At 47.2% G+C, this 20,398-nt stretch overlaps 1 protein-coding gene and 1 long non-coding RNA gene across 3 annotated transcripts in view; both read right to left on the bottom strand.

Moving 5' to 3' along the window:
• Nucleotides 1–20,398, bottom strand: part of Zbtb16 (zinc finger and BTB domain containing 16) — a 184,127-nt gene that overhangs the window by 116,819 nt on the left and 46,910 nt on the right. The gene's annotated exons all lie outside the window — the stretch shown is intronic.
• On the bottom strand, nucleotides 5,391–7,583 carry LOC121133417. Its single transcript, XR_005870243.1, has 2 exons — nucleotides 7,386–7,583; nucleotides 5,391–5,629 (listed from the first exon to the last, which is right to left on the bottom strand). It is a non-coding gene; the product is annotated as an uncharacterized LOC121133417 (long non-coding RNA).

A 20,398-nucleotide genomic window follows, 5' to 3' on the forward strand; every position in this document is an offset into this window, starting at 1 on the left:
TAGAACTCGCTCTGTAGACTAGGCTGGCCTTGAACTCACAGAGATCTGCCTGCCTCTGCCTCATGAGTGCTGGGACTAAAGGCGTGTGCCACCAACGCATGGCACAACAACTCTATCAACTGACTTATTCTCTTTACATGAGCACAGATAAACACATAAGATCACATGAAACCCTAAACTCTTCAACTATCTGCTGAGTGGTTGCTGATAGCGTCTATGCAGAAGTTGAGAGAAGGAACTGGGAAATAAAGCTTTGATCCTGACTTGACGCTGTTCTTTCGGTTGTCCACTGCTTTGTAATAAAAGCCGCCAAGGCAAGAGACCATTGTCACACTCACATCCCGTAAACTCGGCACGCACAGGCCTGTATGCGCGTATAGCTGCAAGCACACATTCCAATGCACACCCAGCCATCAGTGTTGACACATCATGAATTATACACATTCCCTTAGGGCAGAACATCAGTCCTACATTCACAAGTGCCACATCTCAACTAGCCTGAAAAGGGAAAGTGGAATTGACCAGGGGAAGGTGCCGGCACTTCTCCCCAACCCAGATCCTCCGTGATGCCGGGTGCACATGATCTTCAATATCTAACTTGATAGATTCCTAGGTCTCTCTAACAGCAAAGCAGCTGGAAGCTTTGAGATCATATTTCTCCCCAAGCCTGGGTCATGGAACACAGCTTTGGTATACTTCTCTCTCTTGGATCAGGCTGCATGCCTTTACAACCTTGGCACTTTGCTCCTTTTAAGAGTGAACCCACAGAGCACAACAGCCTCTCCCTGGTGCTAACAAGCAGAAAGTTTTCTTAGGTGAAAAGAAAACAAAGCCTGCTCCTCCCCAGGCATCCCCACCAGTCTCGAGGACTGTCATTACAAGATGCTTGCTTCCCACATACACACACCTTGCCGGTCCAAGGAAATCAATATGAAAATCAATTCATGCACTGATATAGTTTATCAAGATCCATGTGGCCATGCCACATTTCATTACAGTGCAGCACTCGAGGAAGCCAAGGTCACGGGATGGAAAGCGGGACTCAGGAGCTGGGGAGGGGGAGCGGCCCATATTCTGCACTGGCTGCAAATAGAAAAATGAATGAAATAGGCACAGAGATAGAAAAGGGAGCCTAGGGATGCAACAATTACTGTATGTAGGAGGCGCGGCACCGCTCCAGCTTGCCAGCTTGTTTAAATGTGAAATAGATAGGAGATTTAAAATGCTAAGTATTCTCCTTCTTGACCGTGGCAAACCAAAAATGGTTTCCACTACCGTGCCAGGTAGTAGAATAGAAAACATTTCTGAGCAGGAGATGAAAACTGGGGGGTGGGGGGACAAGAAACAAGGCACGGGGTGGAGGGCAACAGAGGCCAGACGGTGTGTGGGCATGAAGGCCAAGAGAAAGAATGAAAGGGAGCGAGCGGGCGAGCCAAGGAGTATGTGCTGAGAGCCAGCACCAGGCAGGAAGCGAACAGAAATTTCAGGAAGGCTTGGGGAGGAAAATTATGATATCTACATGGCTGCAGAGGGGCATATTTTTAGTAAATTTGAAAGTGATTTGCCACGCATGGCACCACCCTGCTCAGGAGGGTTCTCCTCCGGCTCCGGTGGCTGTGCCATGGAGCAAATGTACTCAGTAATTGCAGACTCACTGCTACCTCTCACCTCCAAACGGAGTAGATTAAAATAGCACGAACAGCTATAATAATGGGTTTAGGATTCAGCTTTTTACAGCCAGGGGGAAAATGCTTATGGAAATAAGGATTTTGCTGATTATTTTTTTTTCAAATGAAGAAAGGGAGAGGAAAATAGCCACAGGAAATAAAGGACAAAACTACACTGGGGGCTGAGCGAGTACTGAGCTCTACCCACCCAGACAGAGGCTACAATAAAGGGTGCCCGTGTAGCCAAGGTTCCAGACATCTGGATACACACAGAGATGTGGCCTTCTCCCACACGAGGGCCAGTTTCCCAGTCCCATCTTGCTCTAGAGACTGAAGGCATTATGTATGCTGCCCCTTTGCAGTCTGTCCCCTACTCCACCCCAGACTTCCCCAGTGTCCTAGGAGGAGAATCTACCAAAAAAGGAACAGGTTACAGGCATATGGCCACTTCAGGGAAAGATAAATTGACTGAACTAACTCATGCTCATTCTAAACTAGCCTAGGCTCTCCCTAGCCAGAATCGAGACTCAACACAGCTCTGTCTTTGGGAACCTTAACTTCACTTAGAAAGATCACAGTGGGGCTAGAAAGATGGTTCAGTGGTTAAGAGCACTTGCTGGACTCCGGAGGACCAGGGTTCATTTTCCAGCACCCCCATGATGGCTTGCAAATATCTGTAATCCTAGTTCCAGATGATCTGACACTCCTCTGGCCTCTGCAGTCACGAGGCACATATGTACACATACTTAAACCCAGCATGGACGACAGAGCAGGAAACATCCTCCTGCCCCATTGAGACCACACGATTTCCAGAACCATGCCCACTCTCTTCACCTTTCACATGGCCACTGCAGTGCAGGAGTGGCTTGGTGGCAGCCCACTGGTAAAGCTAACTTCAGGCCAAGTTGCTCATGCCTCTGCCTCAAGCTGGGAGAGGCTCTCCTGAAGAGTTGCTTCCAGGTGCTCAAAGCAGGAGCGGGAAGAGTGCATGAAAAGCTAGCACCCATGTCTCAGGGCCTGCCCTTTCCCATCACCGACATCCAGACATCCCAAGCTTGCCCAAGGCAGGTCTTGTGGTTTCTGGCACCTCACTGGAGCAATGACAAAAGGGGACTCAAGTGCCCAGACAATGGTTTTCCAATTTCCTAGCTGAGCAAGAAAGGCTAAAACCCAGGCAAGCCTAACGTCCTGCCGAGGGACCCCACTCCCACTGCCAGCCAGGTCCTCAGGACTCACCACGCCATTAATGATGTGCTTGGGGGCTGGGCAGAGGGAGGAAGACTTCCCTACACTCAGGATCCAGACTCTCGATGTATTAACTTACTTTTCTCCTTGCTACGGCAAGCAACCTAACAAGAGCAACTTGAGTTTATTTTGGCTCACAATCTGAGGGTGAAGCCCACCACACAGGGAAGGCAAAGCAGCAGGAGTATGAAGTAGCTGGCTATTGGCATCTACAGTTGGGAAGCAGAGAGATAAATGCTGGTGCTAGCTTACTTTTACCTTTTTATCCTGTCTGGGACCCAAACCCATATATATATGACCACCCGAAAGGAGGGTGTTCCATTTCAATTAACGTAATCTAGAAACTCCCTCAGACACACACAGAGGGTTGTCTCTGGTGATTTGAGAGCCTGTCAAGTTGCGATCAAGAGTAACCCTAAACTTGCCAAACAGGAACACCGTAACATTCTACAACTCTACGTGGTCACCTATGCTTAATCATATTCTCCCAGACACAAGAGTAACACCATTACCTTTCCTGAAGCCCTACACCCTGACTGTTAAGGACACATGATTCCTGTAGGGAGTACCAGAGGTCTGAGGGCTGGCCAAGTGTATAGAGGCTTCAGACCTCATCAATGTCAGAGTAAGCTCATCCCTGAGCCCTCAGCCACCCAAGCAGCCCTATTAAAAATCCCACTTTGAGACCCTTCCCTGATCTTTCCTCCTCTGGCTCTTGGTACCTCTAGTCAGGAGCCTAGCCTCCAGCACTGCCCCCCACCCCGTGTCCTTGCCCCTGCCACTTACCTACAGCAAAAGAAGCAGACTGTTGTGAGTGCGTGCGTGCGTGCGTGTGCGTGTGTGTGTGTGTGTGTGTGTGTGTGTGTGTGTGTGTTATCTTTGGTGCTGGGTACAACAGGGCCTTGCGTATGTTATGCAAGTGATGATCCACTGAGCTATACCTTCAATCGAAAAGCAGTCATTTCATAGGTGTATGTATGTTTGTGTTTATGAGAGTTGGAGTATGCAAGGGCCAAATAGGGACAGTGGTCCTCTAGCTTCATGTTATAATTATCTAGGAGGCTTATTTAACACAGGTATCTGTTTCCACCCTCAGGGATTCAGATTCCAGTCCATCCAAGCAGGCAAGAGTTTTACATATGCACCCCATGGGATTCTGACGCAGGTCACCTTGGTTTCCATCTGTGGGTTGCTGTGACACAGGGTGAATATGTAAGTGAGGTTTCCTACAGACAATCCACACAGAACAGTGCACTCATACAGGGGTTTGAACACTCATCCACCACTCTTGTCTTCACCCTGAGAATACACTACTGGTACCAGGCTCTGTGACTCAAGGGAGCAGACCTAGTCCTCTACAGGTAGAGGAATTAGAGAATGCTAACCTCAGGTCACAAGACAGGGCTGAGGAGACACATTTCCCTAGCCCCTGCTTGATGAAGGAAGAAAGACAAGGTCCCGATCCTAAGAGATTACTAATCTTCTGGGGAAGACAAAGTTGTTGCACCTCAAACCACTGGGAACCACAAACAGTTTCCTGGATGTTTCCAGGGAAGGATAATATTGCTTCCAGAAGTTAAGAATGGAAAGATGGAGAACACTTGTTTGCTGCCTGGGTCTTCAGACCACAAGTAGTCAGTCACCTGACCTGGGGCTCTAATTGCACTTAAGGACACAAAGAACCTCACTTTCAACAGGTGTCATGTCTAACCACTCAGCCAGGCTCTCATCTAGCCACTGTCACAGAAGCCCAGGTCCCCGACCCTGCCCCTGGATGAAGTCAATGCCAGGTCACTCCCAACAGCCACACTCCGACCCCTCCCAAAGGCTCCTTCCCCACTGTACTCCACAACAGCTCAGCTCTTTACAAGACATCACACTTCCTGGAACCAATCCAGGGACAATGAAACCAAGAGAGGGGAGTTCTCAAAGTCCTGTTCTGTGGTTACCTCCCCTTAGCCCCCGCCCAGCATAAATTTTTATTGAGGAGGAAATGGCAGCAACTTCCTCATAGCTCCCAACATGTGGCTTAGTTCCTCCTCCTTCCTCTTGGCAGGGATGTCCATGCCTGTCCTCTCTCCGATGAACTTGAACACCGGCTTGTCCTTGGACATCCCACGCACACTGCTCATAGGGTGCCCAAGCCCGCACGATGTGTCTGGTGAGCTGTACACCTGTGGTGCCAGCTGTGCCTCCGATGTGTGTCCTCGCCTTGTTGAGGCCTAGAGCCATGGGGTGGCTCAGGGCTGTGCCTGCTGCTGTCAGAAGCCACAGGAAGGTTTGGGGGCGGTTCAAACAGGGTTTCTCTCTGTAGCCCTGGATGTTCTGGAACTCACTATGTAAACCAGGCATTGTCTCCAACTCAAGAGATCCTGCCTGCCTCTGCCTCCCCAGTGCTGGGATTAAAGGCAGAGGGCACCACACTCAGCTCTGTGGTTCCCTCTTAAAATATTTTCAATACAGAGCCCAAGGTTTGCCTCGTTTTTGATGGTGATTTAATTCATTCATTTAATTCAGATGGGGCAGAGGTGCCTTAGATAAAAGCCACAGCCTTTCCTAGGCGAAGGGATTGCAGTGAGAGGTTGCAGAAGCAGCAGGTTCATCGGGAGGCTCCTCAACATGGCGGTCTCCATGTGTACCTTTTTCCAAGCCATCCAAGAACACAAGACTGGGTTTGCAGGGTACTTAGGTCCTCCTCTCATACAATAAGGGTGCATCTGTTATAAGAGGTGAGGTACACAAATGTGAATCTCTCTAGAAGCTGGTGGGCAGTTTCCCCACCTCTCCTCAGGAAGGGCTGCTTTGCCACCTCATGAGAAAACAGATCTATCTGTGGGGTGACTCCCTTTATGGAACCACGTCTGAACCTAGCTCTCCTAAGCGAGACCCTGAAGCCCGAAGACTACTCCTACAATCAGCACATCTTGCACAAGCCTCCTAACCTGCAAGGTAAAAACGGACAGCACAGCTACCTCCTACTGGGAAGGGCTGGCTTACAGCTATACAGGACCAAAAAAAGAAGTCAGTGAACACGTTTTGTTCAATATCCGCATGTCCCAATTTGGAAGAGGGGATGTGGGGGCACTCTGGATTTTTCTTGGAACTCTTCTGTTGTTCTGAAATGACTTCATAAAAATGAAACGCACATTGGTTACCTTACAGAAGGGCCGGGGTGGAGGAAGACAGGGGCTATTGTTAACTCTTTAAGAGTTTGTTTGCATTGCTTCTCAAAATGGGTGTTGCTACAGTCATCAGATGCAACTACTGGAAAACAGGTGGGTAGAGAAAACGAATGGTCTGGGATCCATCTGACTCAGATGAAAAGGTCAGGCCCAATGAGTGCCCACCCTGGGTCCCCTTCCTTCAGAGAGCAAGCTGAGCCTGTACATGGCTCTCTAGCTGCAATGCAGGTCCTTGAGGTTCCAAAAAGCCTTCTGTCCCTGATGACCCTCAAATGCAGAGCAGAATGCTACATTTGGTTATTCAACACCGGTGTCTCAGCAGCAACGAGAGTGGGTGAGAGGCCGAAACAGGTGCACCCTGCCCAGTCATTAAGAACAGGGCTATTGTCATCAGCTGGGCTTGGCTTAACTGTCTCCTGGTGCGTGAAGCTCGGGTTTCAAGGCTGTGTCCAGGAGATGCTGATGTGTCAGTGCTTGAATGGCGAAGGCTCTTCCATGCTACAGGGCCAACAGGTTAACACTGAGGAGGGGAGTTTTCCTCTTCCACCACCTCCTTCCTAAATGACTGGCCTTAGTCTCAGAGTTTAGCGAGGGTGCAATTCCACAACACCTCAGTTTGGACCTCGTTTGGCAGGGGTGTGGGGGGAAGAGGTGCAGAGAGGGGCAAAGGGGAAGGGTAAGAGTATGTGTGATGCATCTAAAAGCACTGTTTCAGGTCACTGCCTCTTCAATCATCACAGCCACTAGACCCCAGCTTCTTCTCACAGCACCTGGTGGCACTGGCTTATTAAAAAAAATAAAGATGGCCGCTTGCTTCCAAGTGTTGCCCTGACCCCATGTCACCACACTTACAGTGTACGCTTGCATCACACTCAGAGACTGGTTAGCTGAGCAAACGCCACACGAATGTCCGAGTCACAAGAAGAATGGGCTGGAATTGGCTTCCCATCACCCCAGACCATCTCCCCAGAGCAAAGTGACCTTAAAGGCAGAATGCATCTGCTGAACCCCTGTTGAGATTATTCATATGTTTTGATTCCTAATTCAGAAATAATAAGTGGTTCATGGCTTCCAAGTTTAAAAATATATTCATCATCTGGTCTCTGTCACAGCACGGATCCCACTGGCACGGGAGTGTACGCTACAGGAGGCTCCCTGGAACAGCCTGGTGCCCACATTCCCATTTAGCCATTGGTGACAAGAGTCTGGGGTCCCTAGATCATATCTCACCATTTCATTAAAAAAAACCCTTAAGGTCATTGTCAGAAATCTTCTGTTACATAGCACTTACAGACTGCAGAATGGCAAATTCAGGTGTCTTCAACAATTCCTAAGAAAGATGAGGATTCATGACAGTGAAGAACATGTATGTTCCTCAAATTCAAACTTCATGTGTGAATAAACAGGCCAGCTGGCTTCAGTGTGGAACAGGGACTGGAAAGCCATCCTCAGACAATCTCTTTCTAGAAAGACATGTATTTTTGTAAATATAAATATACAAATATATATGCATACATGTGTACATACATGGATGTATACACATGCATACATGTATGTTGACATATGTATTGTGTATATACATGTATATATGGGTACACACACACACACACCATAGCTATTAGCTTCAACTGTAGTACAACCAAGAAGGAGGTTGGAGTCAGACCTAGGGACACATGGAGGCTGAGGCAGGAGGCTTGTTGCAAGTGCAAAGCTAGCTGTACTACACAGTGAAGACTACAGAATTATCTCAAAAAAAAGAAAAAGAAATAGAAGGTAGTTGAGACTCCAATCTGGCTGGCATACAGCATTTTTCTGGTAGTACATTCATTCTTTCTATTTGTGGTAGACTTCTTTTAGAGGGCATGATAAGCCCCTCCCAATCCACAAAACGCAAGAGTGGACCCCAGCAGCCATATTAAACTATGGAACTGCTATGGACTACACTATAGTGTGTCCTTAAAATTACCATATTGAAAGCCTCACCTCAAATACCACCAGATGTGACTTACCTATAAGGAAGCAATTAAGGTTAAACAAGGTCATAAGGGTTGGCCCCTAACCCCATTAGTGTCCTTATAAAAAGAGGACACCTCCCACCCCACCAAGCCTGGTATAGTGGTATGTACCTATAATCTCAGCTGCTGGAAGACAGAAGCGGGGAAGTCTCTGAGTTCAAGGCCAGCCTGGTCTACATGATAAGCCCAGGCAAGCCAGGGTTACATAGAGAGATCCTGTTTCAAAAAGAAGAGAAAGAGGAAACCCTAAGAGACCAAGACAGCTCTCTGCCTCATTTTTCACCAGATGAGGACACAGAGAAGACAAGCCAGGAAGAATTCTCAGCAGGAATCCTTCAGCACCCTCATCTCAGAAATCCAACCGCCAGAACGGTGAGAAGCACACTGCTGTGCGAGCCACACTGCGAGACACCGCCATGTGCTTCTGAGCAGACCACACCCATGGCCCTCACAACAAAGCCTCGGTGGGTGACTAGCCAGGTGTGAGCACTAGCTCGGCTGCATAAGACAGAGTGCCTCTCTAGCATCTAGACACAGATACGGACAGCTGAACCTAACCTTGTCACTTGTCCTCCTGGGAGTCCTGGGGAGGCCACTTTTCGCTTCACTCTGCAAAAAGAGATGAAGCTGGCTGTACAGACTATGCAGGGACCTAAAGAACGCACCCAACAGCGAGATGCTAATTCTCTTCCCTCACCTTTCAAACGAGGCCCGCTTTCTTGCCCTTGGGCTCCAAGAAACTCCTGTTTTAGGACAACAAATTCTTTTATTTGGCTTCAGCTGAATATATGTATGCATATATTTCAACCTACAACCTTAACCGAAGAGCCTGGGCAACACACAGTACAGCAGACTTTTGTGATCTTCAGCTACTGTGCCCTCCACGTTTATCAACCACCTTATGATAAATGTCTACATTTTTTGCAGAAACCAAAGTGACAGACAGTCATTGAATTGGAACCAACGGGAATGCCTGCCAAAGAAAGTTCCACCACCAACCAGCCCAGCTTAAGCAGCAGACAGAAATCATCCTTTGCGCTGGGCCCTACATGTTATACAGGCTAAAAGGATGCCATGGTTCCCCTCCTGTTTGCCTCATATACAGGGCACGCGTTCAGGAAGTGAAGAATAAAAGGCCGTTTCCATTTTTGATCCCGCCCTTCTTGCCAACCATACCAGGCACACATCTGCTAGAATAAATGGTTGCTATAGAAATCACCATTTTTGGAACAGGCAAGCCCAGTGTCTATGAAGAATACAGCCATTTCAGTCTCCGTGAAATCTGTGGGCTTGGGGCTTAGGAATCATCCTTGAGGACAGCGAGTACCCCATAGCCAAACTTGCCCTAGATAGGGGTCATGACACTTCACACCTCAGAAAATCCTTTGTGACAGTCTGAGATGAAGAGCTGCCAACAGATGTAAAGGCCATTCTGGAAGTACCGGCGTGGGAGGAAGGTTAAAATGTGCACAGGTCTGAGGAATGCTGTAGTGTGATGTGATGGGAAAGGTATGGGATCAGGAATCTGTCAGTGATGACTTCAAAGCCTCACTCTATGACTTCAAGGCTGGGCAACTGTGCAGGAATGGTTCCCCTAGCCTGTACCTCAGTTTCCTCGTCTCTAAAGCAGAAAAGGAACAGTTCTCACCTCTAGGGCCATGGCTATGATTAAATACAATAATGGACAGATACAACCAACCGATCATGTCAGCTATGAGAATATGACACTGCCGCCCTACAGCTTGATCAGGTTTAAAAGAAAGCACCCAAATGGTACGCAGAGAAGACACGGAGAAGATCAAGAAGGGCCAGTGTCATGGGGAGAAACCTGAAGCACATGGGGCAGATTAGAAGGGAAACTCTCCTGTAGCAGCAATGGAGAGACACCAAGAGGTCATGGTCTCCAAGGACTAGATGTCATATGTGTTAACGTCAAGATGATGAATGCCATTATGATGTGGGAGAAAGAAAAGGGGTGAGGGATATCTGGAGAAATCCCATCTAAGCTGGTCTTGAACCACACTGGCTCCAGGACTACTACTCTGTTTCTGGTCCCTCCCCCTCTAGACCACCGGTTCTGCCTTGGGGGTCTATATACACTCCAGAGGCTTGGTGTGGCTCTAAAAGCCTCCTGGATCCTTGGGGAAGTACTGACAGATGCTCATGGGCCCCAGGAAGTCACTTTGACATGATAAGATGTCAAAGTGACTTCTTCCTTAAAGAATTCCCTCCTGGGAAGGTCCTAAGGGGCCCCCTAGCAATCCCCCTTCAGGCTCAGGCCTCCACAGTGCCCAGTGAACTCTGCCCTTCTTGTCAGATCCATATGGATCCGACTTTTAAAGCCCTTGTACGGGACTGACAAGTATGGTGTACTCATCTCTCATCGCTCTGCAAAACCCCTAAAACAGAGGTTTTCCACTTGTCTAGGAGGAGTCTGTCACCAAGGCTTCCAACTAAACTTCGGGAATCCCGCACAAAAATATCTGCCTGTCAGCTATCTTTCTCGCATCGAAAGGAGACGACTAGTACAGCACACACGGTGGCAGCGGATGCCCAATTAGAGGGGGCCTAAGAGGAGGTCCTTGGTGAGAAACCCAACAAGTCATTCCAGAGTTGCCACAGGAGATACGGCTGTGGTGGAGAGTAACCTGTGGGGGCATAAGCGTGAACACCTGCACAACTGCCTTGAAATGTTGTGTCAAAAGGCCAACCTGAACTCCCAAGCACTAAGCTACCATCTGAACAGCATGTAAACTGTGCATTCTTGTTACTCCAGTCCATAGCGCACCATTTTGAGACAGTGTGAAAGCCAGAGCTCGTGATCTTATCACAGAGCCTCGACCCTGCCTTGTATCAGAAGCGTTATTCTCTTCTCAATCCCTCACTCCAGACTCATTCTGTCATCTGGTCTCCCAGCAAAGGGGACAGAGGCAGCAGCATATGAAGCCAAGGACCAGGTTCCAACTTCCTGGTCCCCCTAGGTATATACTTTCCTCAGGTAGGGCATTACAGCTGACTACACACTCTCTGGGGGCTAAGATTACATGACATACATTTGACTATTAGGCAAGGCCACAGAAATAAAAACAACCTTCTGACACTTACGAGTCTGCTTCCTCCAGATCCCGTGGATTTTATAAGGCAATCAAATATGCAATAGATTCCACACACTAATTTCTGACACACACACCTGGGGCCCTGTGATAAAGTCAGTTTGCGTGCATGCTGCCAAGGATTAAAATTTCATAGAGCCATGATTTCATCAGTCACTAACTACAAAGGATTAATTAGGATTGAGGGAAGAGCTCATGGCTCAGGAGTGCAGACCTAAGGAAAATATCTATCTCTGCTCCCCAGATGTTAGCACACCCATGAATAAAGGGCTTTGATGAAAACACTTCTCATGATTCAAGGAACTCCAAAAGATCGTTTTCTGCTGCAGAATTAAGATACCTCTGATTCGTATTCACTTGAAAATATCATCTGAAGTCAGTGAATACAACTGAATTTGTAGGCTGACATCTTCTGCTTGTCAAATATCTTTCCTGGGGCTGGGGATGTAGATCAGTTGGTAAAGTGTTGGCTGTGCAAGCATGAGGGCCTGAGTCCAGATTCCTAGTACCTATGTAAAAAGTCAGGTGTGGTGGCACACTCCTGTCACCTGGTAAGGGCAGCGACTGAGAAAGCCCAGACTGTCTAGCTGACTTGCTGAGCTTCAGATTCAGTGAGAGAATAAGGTGAAGAGCAATTGATAAAGACACACAAACACACACACACACACACACACACACACACACACACACACACCTTCCTCCCCTCAAGACCTACTGTAAGTACACAGGCTACCTCCACATAAAGTTTTTCAAAGACTTCCTTAAATTCCATGTCCAAAACCAAAACCCAGTATCTCCTCCCCAGAAGAGGCACATTTGTACCACTCTCCAGTTATTAAGCAAGCAGCTCTTATGTCTCTCAGCCTGCTCCCTACAATCTCCCTGCACCCATCAAGCTGCCCATCTGACCCCTGTCCTCCACCTCCCTCCCCCACCTCTGCCACTGACATCATTCAGCCTTCATTCTTGCTCACCCAAACCACTCAACTGGCTTCTCAGTGATGCCCCTTAATGCACTGCATACTCATCCTCAATCCAGCTCTCAGAGTGTTCTCCATCAAGACACTCTTTCTCTTATCTATTTCCCCTTCCAATGCCTTCTCAAAAACTCACACAATGAAGTGCAGGCCCCTCTGCTGGGTAAGAAAGACCTTCCGGCAAGCCTCAACTTCACCTCTAGGCCCTACTTCTCTCTAGCTCGTTCTCAAGCCACAGTGAGGACGAAAGGCTTTAACTCTGTCCCCCTCCAGGACCTGCGCACATGCTGTCTCTTCTAGAATGCCTTGCCCTCTTCTGTAATCAGTCTCTCCCACTTGTTCTTTAAAGCCCTACTTAGATATCATTCCAGTACATTCTTGTCCTCGGCACCTCCCCGTTTCTTCGCACACGGTTCCGCCTTCATCCACCTGGATTAGACCACCTCGCGTTTCTACATCTCCAAGTCTACTCTCTCTGCTAGATCATTCAATTCTTGGGAACAAGGACCAAGTCTTCAGACTTCCACATCTCTACTGGTACACAGGCAGGACTGGACATGTTGGTCAGATGGGAAGGATCATATCTCTCTTGCAGCCCCCACTGACTTTCTTAAATCATCTTTTGTGATAGTTATTTGTGTAATGGTTCTAGCCCCCTAAGAGCTAAGTAACAAAGTGTACCTTGCCGGCACACCTCCCAACAAAGCCAAACATATCTAGTTGGTACTGAATAAATATTTGATGAGTTCAATGCTACTCCCCGCCCCTAAAAAAAGAAAAGATAGAAAAGAAAGGAAGGAAGGAACCAATGCAGTGTTCTACCACCTACTCTAGAGGCTCTGAGAGTGACAAAATATCCAGATATTCGCATCCAGAACCAAGGGTTACAGAGGGTCAGATGCCATCCTGCATGCGAGCAGCTCTGTAGAGTAGAAAAGGAAGACTGTACGTTTCAAATCAGTGGCTTCTAAGGCTCACTGTCCCCATCACCCCTCCCTGACCCCAACTGCCCAGGAGACACATATGCTCCCATATGGTCATCCCCAATTCAGCATATATTGGGGCTGGGAATCAGAGGTGAACACTTCCTTGCAAATAAAAAAGACACAGTCAGCCCATCTATTGTGCTTGGAGTATTAGATTTGGAGCGATTTTGATTCCCTGCTGTGTGGGCTGTGTGGGAAGGGGATGTGGCTGGCTGCACACTGCTTTGAAGGTATATGTGAGGCCGGAGCGCAGATCCCTAAAATCAATTTGTGAACCCACACGTGCATGCCAGGAATTGGCATAGGGATCCCTTCTGTAAGTAGGACCCCCAAGTGCTTCTCTGTCCCTTTCCCCTCCCTTCCTCTGGAAAAGATAAATTATCGGGCTGTCAGCAGAGGACAGCCAAAGCAGTTGTGTTTCTGTAAAGGGGCCATGGAAGTGTCTTTGATTAATGAAATCTTAATACACGGTTGTTAGACGACCTCCCTTCAGCTGCTCTGAGGCTTGAAGGCAGATCCCTTTGGACAGGCTTGGGAGGGAGGAAAAGACCCTGCACCACCCACTCTCCAGACCCACCAGGACCAGAGGTGCTGCTCAGCAAGTACATCCAGGGAGAGGGGCAGCAATGGGGCCTCTGCTCTCGGAGTAGGAATGCAGTGGGATCCATTTCTTTGCCCCCAAGAATGTGGAACTCTCCGCCTGCTCACTAAAACCAACACCTGCCAACGTGCAAAGAGTCCTCTGAAGTCCCAACAATAGACATCAAAGCTGACATTTGGGAGCTGAGATAACAAGGAAAGGGAGTTTAAGGGCGGGGGAGGGGTGGGGGGATGCCACCAACAAAAAGTCTGTCTCACCTTTGACCTCTAGAGAGGCAGCAGACCCCAAACACTTTAACTGTTTGAGGACATGCACACTGTCCCTACTACCCTCGCTTCTGTGTATAAAGGTAATGGCTCCATTCACTAGAGTTTTCCCAGGGATGGACATAAAGCCTTCAGAGCTGAGGTGAGGAATCAAAGGGGTGTGAAAAGCTGCAGCAACACAGGATTTCTTCCCATTCAACCTGCTTTCCTACCTCCCACCAAACAAAGGTCCGGATGAAAGAAGAAAAAAAAATGCTGAGCCTGAACGCTGTGTCTCTGGGCCCTGAGAGCCAGTCTGGTCTGCGCAAAGATATCTACAGAACCTCTGTGAATGAGAGCCCTGGCCTGGAACATTCCAGGGACACACTGACTTCCACCCTGACCTCTGTCCCACGTATTGGAAAGTATGTTCTGTTCCTGGAAATAATTCTGAGAAGAACCAAAACAAACTCAGAAACACTGTGGCTGAGATGAGCACCAGCTCCCAGCGCAGAACCACAGCCAAGGCACAGATCCACCACATAAGGGAATTATGGGAAATTTAAAAGATAATCCAGATAATCAGCAGGTTTAGAAACTAAGCTAAAACTAGGTGTGGTGTCTCAGGCCTGAACCCCAGCACTTGGAAGGCTGAGGCAGATGTTCCCTGACTCTGAAACGAGGCTGTAGATGAATAAACACACAACTTCTTAGTTTAAAAATTAAAGGCAATTGTCCATGCACACAGAAACTCTCTGTGTGTCCCTAGCCCTCCCATCCCCTTTAGCTCCAAATAAGTTTTCTACCTCTGATATTTTTGGTTAGAGACAAGCCTCACTAAGTAGGCAAAGCTGAATTAGAACTCACTTAGTAGTCCATGCTAGCTTTGAACTTGTCATTCTCCAGAGTGCTAGGACTATAGAATCTCCAATCTTCATCCATTATTCTATACTCTAGCAAGCAATCACTGGCCCCTTACTTTATAGCAGACAGGGATCACCTCTGCTGCCAGAATCCAGGTTATTTTAAACTTACCTATGGGTAAAAATTTGACCTCTGTTCTGAACACACACTATGGAGATAGAAATAATACTCCCTAGCTAGGCATAGTGGCACACACCTGTGATCCCAGCACTTGGGAGGTAGGGGAAAGAGTTAAGAGCTCAAAGTTAGCCTTGGATACATAGTGAAGCCATACTGGACAAAACAAAACTCTGTCTGAAAAGCAAATAGGAGAAGGCAAAACATCTCAGTGGGTGAAAGTGCTTGTCACCCAATCTTGATGACTTGATTTCAATCTCTAGAACCCATGGCAGACTTCCACAGGCTGTCTTTGACTGCCACTTGGCTACTATGGCTTCCACATGCGCGTGATCCCATGCGCACCTACACTCATATGTATACATCATATACAACCACACACAAATATGTAAAATGATAATGAATAAAAATAAAACAGAAAAGAAAAAAGAAAACTTCTGTCACCTGGAGATGAAGTTACAATACACATGATGATTTTTATAGGGACTTTATTTATTCCTATACCTGTTACTACCATTAATTAATAATTCAGCTTTCTAACAAGAAAGGAGTAAGAGACCACTGACCCCATGTGTTTGGAAAACCTGTTTAATCTAGCTACTATTAATTATGTAACTTTTTGTTAATGACTGACTAAATGAATGAATGGATGGATGCACACATAAACAGAAGAACCAAAGCTGAGTTTCAGCTCCAGATTGATTGGGTATCTATCCAGCCAACATGGCTACCTAAGTATCTGCCATAGAGTCAACTTTGGGAATAATTGTGCCAAGAGAAAAGAAAGGACAAAATGGGTAGGCAAAATAGAATGAGAAGATAACTCAAGGGGATCATTTGTAGAATGCATGTATCTTATTTTATCTTTCTTCCTGAACCACTTTTCTAAGCTCCAAACTAGACACTAGCCTCACAGGAGCAAAGACTCTGACTCTGTGAACCCATGGCCGAACTCCAGGCAAAAAGCTTGGCAGGTACCCAAGATCAACCGTTGATCTCACCTTCGGAAAATGACCATAATGGCAGGGTTCTTAGATGGAGTTAGGGGAGAGGCTGAGAGAGTAATGCTGGCCACTTTTGAGTCCTTTCTTCCCACAACCCCAGCTGATTTCCAGATAATAGCTGAACCTAACTCACAGCCAAACCTGCAGTGTTGACTTCTGAGGAAGAGACAACAGGAGAAAAGGGTGGCTGAGTTGATCTGTTCGGCAGCTTAGTTACTTATGACTGGATACGGCACTCTGACTGATAGAGACGTGGGGACGCTATAGACAAGAGAGACAAAAAATAGCCTCTGAAGGAGGAGCATTAGACTTGCAGAAGTATTTCTGGCATGAGCCAGAAGGCAGGACGTACCCTCAAAAACAGGTATGAATGAAGGGTGGGCCGAGTGATGACTTCAGGAAGCCTGTACTTCAGCAAGACCTCAAGGGTGAGAGGGAGTATAAGAAGGGTTAGACACAGAAGAGTGGCCTTCTAGACAGGCAACTCAAGAATGGGTCGTGAAATATGGAAACCTACATGCTTCAGATGCTCGTTAAACCCTGGCCAGTGGTCCTCAAAAGCCCAGACAGCATTATGGGAGAAAACAACCTCCTGACCTCCTATCACCAGATCCAGATTCAGTGTTCACTTGTCCTCACCCCTACATATGCTCTCTCTCCCCCTCTCTGTTTTCACCCCTCCCTTCCTGTCATCCAAATACTCTTCTCATATTCAAATTCTAAAATTTGATCATCCCACTCTAAAGCCATCACTGTGACACTTTTTAAGTTAAATGAATAAAAATGCTATATGGTAAGAGGACTCAGAATCAAAATCACAAAGTAAGTGACAAACCAGGAAAATACTTTCCTACGCATTGAACAGATGAGGGACTAATATTCGTCTACACAAAGAAACACACATGGAGGCTCAAGTGTGTAACCCTAGCACTCAGAAATCCTAAAATTAAAAAGGTTCAAGGCCAGATTGGACTACAGAGTGAATTCAAAGCCAGCCTAGGCTACAGGGCAAGTCCCTTAAAAACACAGAACAAGCCAGGCGGTGGTGGCGCATGCCTTTAATCCCAGCACTCGGGAGGCAGAGGCAGGTGGATCTCTGTGAGTTTGAGGCCGGGCTGGACCGACAGCCTCCAAACAATACAGAGAAACCCTGTCTCGTAAAACCAAACACACACACACACACACACACACACAGAACAAACGCTAGCAAGCAGAAAAGGAGGGAGGGAGGGAGGGAGGGAGGGAGGGAGGGAGGGAGGGAGGGAGGAGAAAAACAACAAATGTATAAGAAAAAAGCCAAAACACAATAGAAAGATCATGTAAAACTTGCTCGATTTTGATGTGGTCAATTTGCCCATTTCCCCCTCTGCATTCCTTGGGTTTTGTATGTGGCTTTTAAAATATACACTATCTAAAATATTTCCAATTCCTTCCCCCAGAGTAACACACATGTGACAGATGAACACAGAGACTCTTTCTTAAAGAGGACCTAGGAGCACTAGGGGCGGGACGGACCGACGTGTGTCAGCAGCAGCCAACGAAAACACCCAAGATAAATAAGTCAGCATCCTGGCATCTGCAGACCCAGGAAAGGTAGACTACAGATTAAATCAATTATGAAAACCACCAACAGCACCAGGAGAAGGAATGTGTGTGAGAAAAGGTGAAACAGGGACATGCTGTCAAAACAGGGGTGTCAGAACAGCATGTGTCCAATAACCCCCAAAGGAACTGAGCTCCAGCTTCCCTAGGACACAGTGGTCTCCTCATCCCATTCACAACGTTTGTTTTGGCCAAGGTTCTCAGCCGAGGGAACATCTGTCCAGAAGGAAGCAGCTGAGGTCAGAGGACTGCGAGACTTCAAGAACCTTAGAGTAATTTCATGCAAGAGCAGTTCGACGAGCTAGCCCCAGTGGGAGGACCATGTCATGGCTGGCAGTGCAGTGCTGGACAGGGCCCCTCTCTTCCCATTGGTGCTGGAGCGAGAAAAGGGTGCGAAGGGAGTTCCAAGTCAGCGGTGAAGAATTTAGGGAGTTCAGCCAATTATATAGGTTGGCTTTCATTCTGAAACCGGTGCTTAAATAGCAATGATATTGCCTTTAGCTCTCTGAAACTACAGTATAATTAGGTTCAGTCAACTTAACTTAAAACATGCCCAATCATTAAAATTTTTCTTGATCCAACCAAGTTAAAACACACACACACACACACACACACACACACACAAGCACGTGCGTGCCCCAGATCTCTAAACCAAAAGTACATGATGACTCTAAGAAATAGCAAAACACACACCATTGCTTTTCTGAAACTGGCCTAGTGTCTGGTGACCTTCCTTAAAGATAATGCTCTCACAATTAATTAATTTATGAATAGTCCCCCCTCCAACATGCACAACAGGTTCCATGCAAATTCTTGAGCTTTTAAATTATACTGTTAATGAAAGCAAATAAAGGCAGTTAAAAGGCAATTTGCTCAATTGGTGTTAATATTTAAGCACAGCATGTGTAAAAACAAGATCACAGAATTCAGTTTTTACCAAGAAAACTTGAATCCAACTTCATTTCCAAAAGATCAAGCATGCAACCAAGAATCCTTTTTTCCTGTACCCTTTAGCATCAGGTAATGAGGCTTTTTATTAAGTAAATATTTCACATTAACCTCATCCGTTTCTATCACTTAGAAATTCCGATCTATAAAATCAAATCAGCTTAATCATGTTTAGATTAGATGCTACGTCCTGGAGGCAATCAGAATTGTTTACATCTCCACTCTCCTGGGCACACTGGAGCATCAAGATCTGGAGAGAAGAAAAGGCTGCTGCCCCTTGCACATCCCCGTGGTCTTATCCTGATGCCTGCCCCTTTGCTTAGAATCTGTGTCAGTGACATCAACATGGCAACCTCGGCACTGCCACACACATTCTTTTAAATGAGTCTTGTACAAAAACCCTACAAGTTTTCTGGTATGGACTTTGCAAACTCCAGACTATTCCCTGAGTCCCCAGGAGAGAGAATGTCATCCAGGTGGAATGACAACCAAAATTGGAAGCCCCTAGTGTTGTGGGATGTTCACTCAGGTTGCCCATCCTGTACCTCAGAATCACTCAGAAAACCTGAGCCATTCCCAAAGGAAAAGTAAAAAGGATGACAGCCATCCAGAAAAAGAGAGCCCAGTTTTCCATGGCACTGGGGTTCCCCACCAAGAGCCTCCCCAGGACTCACACCTACCCTCCACAATCCCTCCACACTAAACATGCCTCTTTTTCTGATAGTCCAAAATGATCATTTTTAAATAGCGTTTGTTATGAGAACACAACAATGCTGAAGGCCTTTGAAGCCCTGAGTATGTGTTTTACAAGCTCTCTCTCTCTCTCTCTCTCTCTCTCTCTCTCTCTCTCTCTCTCTCTCTCTCTCTCTCTCTCTCTCTCTGGCACACACGCACGCACACATACACGTACATACACACACACACACACACACACACACACCATGGCTTTTCCAAGACACACCAGTTTCCCTAAAGATCCTAATCAGTAAGCCAACTAAACCATGATTTCCATATTTTATCCCAACACGTCACACTGCCTGAGTGCCACTCCCGGGGAGAAGCAGCCCAGCGCACACTGCACCATCTCTGTGAAGTCTGTTTTCTGTTGAAACCACTGGAAGACACAGGCCCTGGACAACTGTCTCGAAAGCCAGGCCTTATGCCTCCCCCTACCCGACCCTTGCTCTCTCCTCAACTGTGAAGCCATTCTCTCAAACCATTTCCATGCCTTTGCAATGTGAAACAGTTTGGGCAAGGATGTTTATCTTAGACTCACTTCCAGGCCATAACCCATCCTGAGGGGACACATTCCGAATCAGGGCAATGGAAAACTATGCAAAACATCTGGGTATCCCTGTGCTCCCCAAACCTGGCCTCAGGCAGCTCTGTCACCCTCAAGCCCCAAGTCTCTTCAAACGAGTGTCACTAACCATGAGAACAGGCTGGGTCAGAGGGTCTGAAGTGCTAGTCAAAGAACTGGCTAAGTCAGTAATGTCACCCCAACAACCGGACCTCACTACAGGCCAGCCATCCATTCTAGAGAGGCATTTTCCACAGGGCAAAAGAAATCCAGATCGGAAGAACAAAGTTCCTTGGATAGTGGTCCCGCTTAGATGGGGAGCTACTGACAGGACCATGGGAACTCTGCTAAAGGAGAAATTAGAGATATACATCAAGGGTGGGGGGGGGCTTAATCTCTTCTACTTCCTCCACCTGAGCCTCCCTTTCCAAAGCACCAGTCCTTAGCTAAGTTAAGCTGGTCATGGGTTAGG

Source organism: Mesocricetus auratus, unplaced genomic scaffold (assembly GCF_017639785.1).
Source record: "Mesocricetus auratus isolate SY011 unplaced genomic scaffold, BCM_Maur_2.0 Super-Scaffold_100022, whole genome shotgun sequence".
Taxonomy (NCBI): Eukaryota; Metazoa; Chordata; class Mammalia; order Rodentia; family Cricetidae; genus Mesocricetus; species Mesocricetus auratus.